Source organism: Talpa occidentalis, unplaced genomic scaffold, assembly GCF_014898055.3.
Source record: "Talpa occidentalis isolate TD23 unplaced genomic scaffold, MPIMG_talOcc4v2.1 talOcc4.17, whole genome shotgun sequence".
Classification (NCBI taxonomy): Eukaryota; Metazoa; Chordata; class Mammalia; order Eulipotyphla; family Talpidae; genus Talpa; species Talpa occidentalis.
In genome coordinates, this window is record NW_023601754.1 from 48,575,589 (window position 1) to 48,583,878 (window position 8,290).

At 54.6% G+C, this 8,290-nt stretch overlaps 1 long non-coding RNA gene across 1 annotated transcript; it reads left to right on the forward strand.

Annotated features, from left to right (window-relative positions):
• The first annotated feature begins 1,166 nt into the window (after nt 1-1,166).
• LOC119249698 (uncharacterized) lies at nt 1,167-7,885 on the forward strand. The gene is made up of 3 exons (XR_005126204.2): nt 1,167-1,199; nt 3,118-3,206; nt 7,201-7,885. It is a non-coding gene; the product is annotated as an uncharacterized LOC119249698 (long non-coding RNA).
• The last annotated feature ends 405 nt before the right edge of the window (nt 7,886-8,290 follow it).

Genomic DNA, 8,290 nt, shown 5'->3' on the forward strand with positions numbered 1-8,290 from the left:
TTCCAAAGGAAAAGTTTCTAGGGCAACCACAAAGGGATGCTTATCTCCTTAGAGCTATTTTATTGTAAGCACTTAAGCCAGAATCTATTTCATTCAGTTACACTGACAATATCACTTTCCTATTAACACACAATAATTACAGCATGCGTGACAGAGTTTTTATCACTGTGTATATTGTTTATATTAACTCAATTAATAATGGTTGGAAACCCTGACATTGTATGCTTTCAAGTTTAAGATGAAATAGTCTTTCAATATTTACATGTGTCTTGTACAAAGAGTTCTCACAGGGTATTAAAACTAATTATAATTAAATCTTCCTGTACCTCAGCAGGGTGAAAAATGAGTACACCATTTTATGGTGAAAGAAAACTTTTCCCAACACCAGACAGAAAAGGGCACCCTAGTCATCCATTCCACTGAAAAGAAACCCAGTAATCTTTCATTTTGAAGTCTCCCACGAGTTTTCTCACAATCGGGTGAAATGTGACCGTGTTAAGTGCCTTTAAGTGAAAACTCTGCTTAAGCGACAGCAGTGTCTCGGCGAGCAGGAAGGCCTGACACAGGCCGGCACCCGGGCGCCGTTTGATGGTCTCTTGACCGGCCCCACCGCAGTACCCGCCACGGGACTTTTCCGACTTCAGGGGTCCAGGGGCTGCCTCCCCAGGAGTCCGTGACGGCGGAGGGGTGACTCAGCTTTGGGGGGCCCGGCTGCATCTCTGAGGAGCCCCCGGGGCCGGTCGGCAGGGCGGGAGCTGCCTGACCGGAGGATGTGCCCGATCGCCCGAGCAGCTGTTGTCCGAGCAGGCGGACGAGGTGCTGGAAACGAGATGGGTCGGACATGGGCTGATCCCAGAGGGCCGCGCCCCGCAGGACCCCACTTAGGAGAAAGACGTTCAAGAGGTTCCGAACTCCGGAAGTGAGTCCCCGGGAGCCCGCAGAGGGGCAGCCCCGCCCACGGCTGGCCCCGCCCCGCTGCTTCGCTGACGCCCCTCACGCCGCGCCCACTTCCGGAAGCTCCAGCCCGAGGCGCCGCCCCCAGCCCGTCCATCCAGCGCGCCGCGTTTTCTGGCGGGCCCGGAAGCGCCCGCGCGGAGCGAGGGTCACACGCGCCCGGCGAGCTTTTGTCTCCGCGGTTCGCCCGGAGGGGCTCGGCCCTGGGGCGCCGCACGGCCGGCGGCCCGCTCCTCCTGCTCGAGGTGAGCCCCGGCGGAGGCGGCCGGGCGGGGTCGCCCCGCGCGGGCCTGGGGCCTGCACCCCGCTCCGGACGGGCCGGCGGGGCTTCGGGCGCGCGTGGAAATCTCCCGGCTCGCTCCCTCGCCCCGGTGTTCCGCCGACCCCGAGTCCCCACCGCCTCCCGCGACCCCCGCGCCTGGAGGGCACACTTTTCGGGGGGGCCGGGATTGTTACAGGACAGGGAGAGGGGCAGCCCAAACCCCGCAAACCTGCCTATTCTGAATGGGTTCTGCCATCCGCCGCATCAACACAAAACATAGGAGACTTTAATGGGAAGGAACTTTAATAAAACTAGGAAACAATACAGGTAAGGCAAAGAGTCTAGTTTCTAAATGAAGCATCCAGAGTTACCCGTCCCCTCGTGGGTTAAAGTCCATCCAAATGGGATTGGCCCAGAACAAGGCCCCAAAGCCTGCCACACGTCTAAGGCATCTTCCAGTGGGGACCCACAGAAAAGGGTCAGAAACAACCAGACAAGCCCGGAAGGAAAAGAGCAAAATCAACATCAAGATAAAAGCTGCCATGGTCACCTCCCCATGGGTCTCACCCACATCTGTGTCACCCAGTCCACGACCAAAAGACAAGCGCAGTTTCTTCACGTATCTCTAGGATCCACGCGCCTCCTCCAGGTTTCCTGGCTCCATCCTGCTTCCTTCCTCAGTCTCTTCTGCAGCTGCTTCTCTTCCTGCTCAGCTCCACCCTCCCTTGGGTGGGGCAGGGAACCTCCCCCTTTCCTGGGGACCACCCTGTTGCAGGATTGAGGCCAGAGCGGCCGAGTCCCTGAGCCGGCAGGCCCCGCGCGGCGCGAGGAGCCTGGGGGACAGGCAGAAAGGGATACTGAGGCAGAAATGGTCGGGAGGCTCCGGCGAGGGCGTCGGGTAGAGGCAAGGGGGGAGACTAACGCGGGGGAGACTAACGCGGGGCAGACGTCAGAGGAAAAAGGAAATGGAGAAACTGAGCAGAGAGAGGAAGTTCAGAGACGAAGGGGGCAGCAGACAGGGAGAGGGGCCCTTGCTTAGCTGCAGCAGGGGCGACGGGGCGAAGCACTCCCCACGGAGCGGCAAGGAGGGGAGCTTTTCCTTCTGGGACAGAAAGGGGTGAACCCGCTGCACGAGTTTAGCCAGCTGGGGGCTCGCTGAGCAGACAGGACTCTGGTGGGGGAGAGAAGGAAACATCAGGAGATGGGGACAGGGGTTGGGGAGAAAGAGCAGCAGAGGTGAAAGGGGGTTCAAGAGTTGGAGCAGAACAGGTGGTGGAGAACTAGGAGGGCGGGGACCCAGATCCGCATGAGGGGTGAGTGGATGGGATGTGGGTGATGAAGTTGTGAGGACTTGTGATCAGTGTAATTTGAAGGCAGCTTCATCAGGCCCCTGTGCGGAGAGTGCGGGCAACACTCCTGTTTATTAGGCTTGACCTTCCCTCATTTTCGCGCCCGGGGTTCCCTTCCCTGTCTGCAGGCCTTCTCCTCCAGAAGAGGGAGACACCCCCCCCCCCAGCCGGTTATGGCTCACTCACTTCTATTTTCGGGTAGGGGGTGCTGACCTGAGGGAGGGGAAATGAGACCGGAAGTTGCTGTGTCAGCCCCTGCTGCCTTTTAACATGGATTTTCACTGTTTAGTTTTCTTTCCTTTGTAATGGCTTTATTCTTTTCTAAGTTTCACATCTCATTTTTTTAAAGTACATTGAGATAAGTTAGTGTCTTGAATTTACACCTCTGTAAATGATCACCAGCTTGTGAATTGAGCTTAGTGACATCGTGTAACCAGGCCTTAGCTGGTGGGTGCTGACTGCCCCTCCGCCCCTCCTGTGACTGGGGCCTGCTCTGCATGTGCCACAGGCGGGCCTGTGACTCGGCGCTCTCTGTGTGTTCTCGACGCTCAGGATCAAGGCCTCCAGACTCATTTTGCTGAGACAGGACCTGGAGGAGGGAAAGACGGCAGGAGCAAGGAGTGAGGAATGTTCTTTCCCAGGTAAAGTTGTTTTCTCAGTTAATGGTTCTGTCCTCCCCATGAGCCCCCCTTCGCCTGGAAAGTCTCTCAGGCTGACACAACCTACAGGCAGCCAGCCCCTTCTCTGCACGACGAGTAGGGATGAGCACTGGCTCAGTCACATCTAACTCCTGCACGTGCCTCCCACGGGCCTTCTACCCAGAGCCACCCTTTCAGCCTTGCACCTGTCACAGGTTTTCTCGGCGAGGAAGCCATGTCTCCGCGCTCAGCTGTGGCTGCTGCAGGCTCGGTGCGAAGCCCTGTGGCCGCCTGACTCAGGCGCTGGCCCTGCACCAATGGGTCCTGTGACCTGAAGTGAGTTTCCTCAAGTGACTGGAGGCAGCCAGTTCCTCTGTCAGGCAGGAACGAGTCCTTCTGCCGTGTGGCAGAGTTTGTACTTGGAAAGCGTCCAGGATGCCCACCCTGGGGAAGTGTTCGTGCTTTTGGCTGTTACTGTTGTTCTCCCTTTAGTAAGCTCTCATCTCCCCCAAGGCGCCTGTGGGCTTCGTTCTGCCTGAAAACACTGCGCATGCCCAGCTCACCTGGACTTCGGTGCCCCCGGTGTGTAGAACATCAAGTCCTGTCTTGCTTTATCTTGCACAAGTTCCTAACACCCGCAGGGATTTAGTGGATCCCTTCCTCCGGGGCGGTGTCAAAGTGAGGTCAGGGTCCTAGGATTTGCTCCCGTCAAGTGCTGGAGGTAGAGAAGTCGCGTTTCTGCCTCGCTCACCCTCACCCCTACCTCCTCTTCTCATCGGTGTGAAGACAAGTCCTGTCCTGGTGGCCGCTTGGTGAAACGTGTTTTCATTTTAGGAGCTCTTGACTTTCGAGGACGTGGCCATCGACTTATCCAAGGAGGAGAGGGAGCGCCTGCGGCCTGCTCAGCGGGCCCTGTACAGGGACGTGATGCTGGAGGCCTGCACGAGCCTGCTCTTTCTGGGGGAGGCGGGCGTCCCGCTAGTCCCTGCCCCGGGGTAGCTGTGTTTCCTCTTTGGAGTCTTGCTGGGCTGCCTTGTGTGGCTAACGTTGAAGCCTTAATGATTCAGAAATGGAAGCTTCGCAGTTTGGTATGTGGATTTCAAACTCCTCCTTCTTCAGAGGGTCTGTGCTCTTCATACCGAGTGAGAAGTTGAGTAGAAGGAAACCTCTGGAAGACTAAAATACCAGACCGCCTGAGTGGGTGGTCCCTCCTGTGTATGTCTCAGCCTTTCCTGCACTGTCCCGACACCAGGGCCCTCTGCAGACAACATCCACAGTGACCTGGGCGTGTTCTCCATTCCTCCCAGAAAGGCTCTTGGAATTTTGACCGTTTTCACATTGACTTTATTGATCCCTTGGTGAAACTCACCATCTTAGAAACATGAAATCTTCTCGTATTCTTAGTGTTGCTTTAATGCTTTTTTAGAATGAAAATTCAGTGATTAGCTTTCACTTTTTTTTTTAACTGTGAGACACCCATATGTGTCCAGCGAGTCGGGGCTTCCTGTGGGAAAGCCCCCCCAGTTCCAGGACCGTGGTAACTGTTGATCACTGAGCATTTGAAAAGAGCCTTCCCCAGAGATCATTTGAATTCCATGTGGTGGTCTCCCTTTCTTTCCTGAGGAGCCTGATTTCCTTTCTGTGTCTGAGCTTTTGCAGACCATGGTTGAGGGGCTTGACGACGGTCCATCATGAGTCACGCATTTTCTGTGATGTTACATTTTCCAATAGAAAAGAGCCCTCTCCTGTCTCCACCTGAGAAAGCCTGTGATGTTTCTATCACAGATATCGCTGCTAGATGTGTGATCAAAGAGCTGTCACTGAAAGAGTCACCCCAGACGCCGATTGTGGAAAGACACCTGAGTCATGATTGCGAAGATTTTAATTTAAGGGACGTGCAGTCAGACAAGCGCACAGTTGAGAGCCAGTGGGGATGTGAAGAAAATGGTGATAGAGGAGGGGCCGCCGCCTGGCCCAGAGATCCCAGGAGTAGGGGAGAGCGGCAGCTTCACGGGTCCTGGGGCCGCCTCCTCACTGAGCCTAACACCCCTTTGGGAAGTCTGGCTGCGTATTACACGCAGGACAAGCCCTACATGAGGAACGAGGACCTGAAAGATAACGTCGACTCTTCGGGAAGCGAGCAGGCGAGCTGCTGGGACAGCAGGCTGGGGTTCAGCTTGCATTCACACCTGGCTGCGCTGCAGGCCTCGCGGACTGAAGACGGAGCTGGTGGATGTGACCCCGGTGAGCAGCCCAGCAGGAGCGGCTGCTTGGGTTCCCCCCTTCAAGGAATTCCTCCTGGGGGCCGCCCCACCCCGGGCCGTAAGTACGGTAAAGTCCTGGTTCCTCCCTCGTTGCTCGCAAGACACCAGAAAACGTGTATCCGAGAAAAACCTTACAGGTGTAAGGACTGTGGGAAGCTTTCAGCTACTGCTCAGTCTTAGCTAATCACCAAAGGATTCACTCTGAGCAGAGGCCGCATGAGTGTGACGAGTGTGGTCAAGCCTTTAACCGGGTCTCAAACCTCACGTGGCATCAGAGGATCCACACGGGAGAAACCGTACAAGTGTCACGTGTGCGGCAAGGATGTCACGATACGGTCCCACCTGTGGGGCCACGCACGGATCCACACCGGGGAGAAGCCTTACACATGTCAGGAGTGTGGCAAGGCCTCCTCCAAGCGCTCCACCCTCGTTCAGCACGAGAGAATCCACCCTGGAGAGAAGCCTCACAAGTGTAGAGAATGTGGGAAGGCCTTCACCACATGGTCACCCCTGTGGGGTCATGAGCGGATCCGCCCCTGGGAGAAGCCTTACACATGTCAGGAGTGTGGCAAGGCCTTCGCTGGACGTTCCAACCTTACTCAGCATAAGACAATCCACACGGGAGAGAAACCGTATACATGCAGTGTGTGCGGCAAGGCCTTCCTTCAGGACGGGAGCCTCACGGTCAGTCCGAGGGTTCACACTGGGGAGGAGCCTTCCAGCTGTGGAGAGCGCGGCAAGGCCTTCAAGCAGTACTCCAGCCTCAGCCGACACCGGAACGTGCACGGAGGAAAGAGACACACGTGAACCGTCCATGTGCACGTCTTTGCGGACATGAGAAGGTTCACACAGCCAAGGGACCTCAGAGTCTTGAATGTAGCATGGCCTGGACTTGCGGTTCAGCACAGACGCCCTGATGGAGAGACCTGTACGCGCACACCGTGTGGCCAGTGGTTTACAGTGGCCTGTGCATCGGAGAACTCTGTGTGGTCCTGAAAGAGAAATGCAGTCAATTGTTACACTCTGCAGAGGAATTGATAGCCAGAACAACTGAAAATCCATTAGCTGATGGTGTCCAGGGAGCAGGGATATCTGTGGAGAGGTTCATTTCATTAGTTTGTAAATTATTTTCATTGCTTTAGATTTCTGGATGAGACTGTTTTATAGACTTTCAGCCGGAGACTCAGGGTCTACTGATGCTGTAATGTCTTCACAGACCTTCGTGTGTCCTACAATGGCACCAGTGAAGGAACCTTACTGGGGTGGGGGGGTGTCCTAATGTCCATGATATTTAGTTTTTAATTTTCAGTTCCTTTTGTCCACAGCTGGGACGTAGAAAGGCCGTTCATTTTTGTACGTTAGTCTTGTATCCTGCAACGTTGCTGTTATTTCGTGGTACTATGTGATCTCATACCGCAGGGCGTCATGTGTGATTGTTCCATGAACCTGAGACATGCCTGTAAATTTCAAAGGGCCTGCCTTCTTCTCAGGTCAGGTGACAGGTTATGAAAGCAACCAAACGTGGGTCAGATCACTGGGGCACACAGCTCTCCGGCTCTGTGAAATACGGTACTTTGTTACCAGCCCGGATCTGTCTACCGGGGTGTGAATGGGGTGCACTTACCGCTCTGTGCCTGCTTGGTTCTCCTGCCTTAGCATGAAAATAGTACTCCCCCACCCCCACTTGTGAAGAAGAAAGTTACTGGCTTCACAGCAGGCCACTTGCATTTCAGGGCTCTTCCAGGTGACACATCCAACTCTCGGAAGCTCCTAGTGACACTGCGATCTCAGCGGGGACCTGGGTTTCAGTTGCGGATGGGCCGGGGCCCTGCTGCCTGTTCTGGTGCCCGCAGAGGCAAGTTCTGGGCATCGGTCACTGGGGGTTGGAGTCATCTCACCACACTGACCTGCCGCCTAGGGTAGTTCTCTCTCCTGAACCAGCATGTCTTTGTTCCTTCACAGGATGAAGGTGAAGACATGAGACATGAGCGCCTGTCCTTAGGCTGACAGATGTCACTGATGCCTAAGGGACAGAGGAGCCGTAGCTGAGAAGTACTGCATGTAAGGCTAGTGTTCGATTTGCAGGAGGCAAAACCAGTAAAATTGAAGGTAGAATAGTAAGAATCAGGCAAGATAAGTCAGGAGGAAAAAATAGGCGCGACTGTCCAGCGCGTGCTCGAGCCAGCTCCGTAGCCGTCACTCTTCCAGGAGTCTGCAGGGCTGGGGTGGTTTGGGGTAGAAACATTTTCTTAATGACTTTTGGGTGCAGATGTGCTGCACCCTTCCAGTGTTCACAGAGTCACGCCGAGCTGTATCAATGGGAGATAGAACTTTGGGGAGAAGGTGGGCCAAGGCGGCAGGAACTCTTGTATCTTCACACCTCACTCGCTGTAATTAGTTGCAAATAAAGTCTTCACAAAAGGAATCTGATGTGCTGTGGTCTTTATACGAAATTCAAGTCCAGAACATAAGTGACACCTTTTGGTATTTGTGTTTCTCCTCCTTCCTTACTTCACTTTGCAGCATCCCCTCCAGCTCCATCCACGATGCTGCAGATGACATGAGTTTATCTTTCTTGACTGCTGGGTCCTCCTCCATTGTGTGTGTGCTCGCCTTTCTGATCCTCTCTGTCCCCGGGCACGTAGGCTGTTGGGTCGCTTGGCCGTGGTAAATAGGGCTGTGATGACCCGTCCACGCTGGGTTTTCCAGTATCTCACTGCTCTCGCTTTCATTATCATGCATTATTTTTTCCTCCTGACTTATTTCGCATGATTCTTACTGTTCTACCTTCAATTTTACTGGTTTTGCCTCCTGCAAATCGAC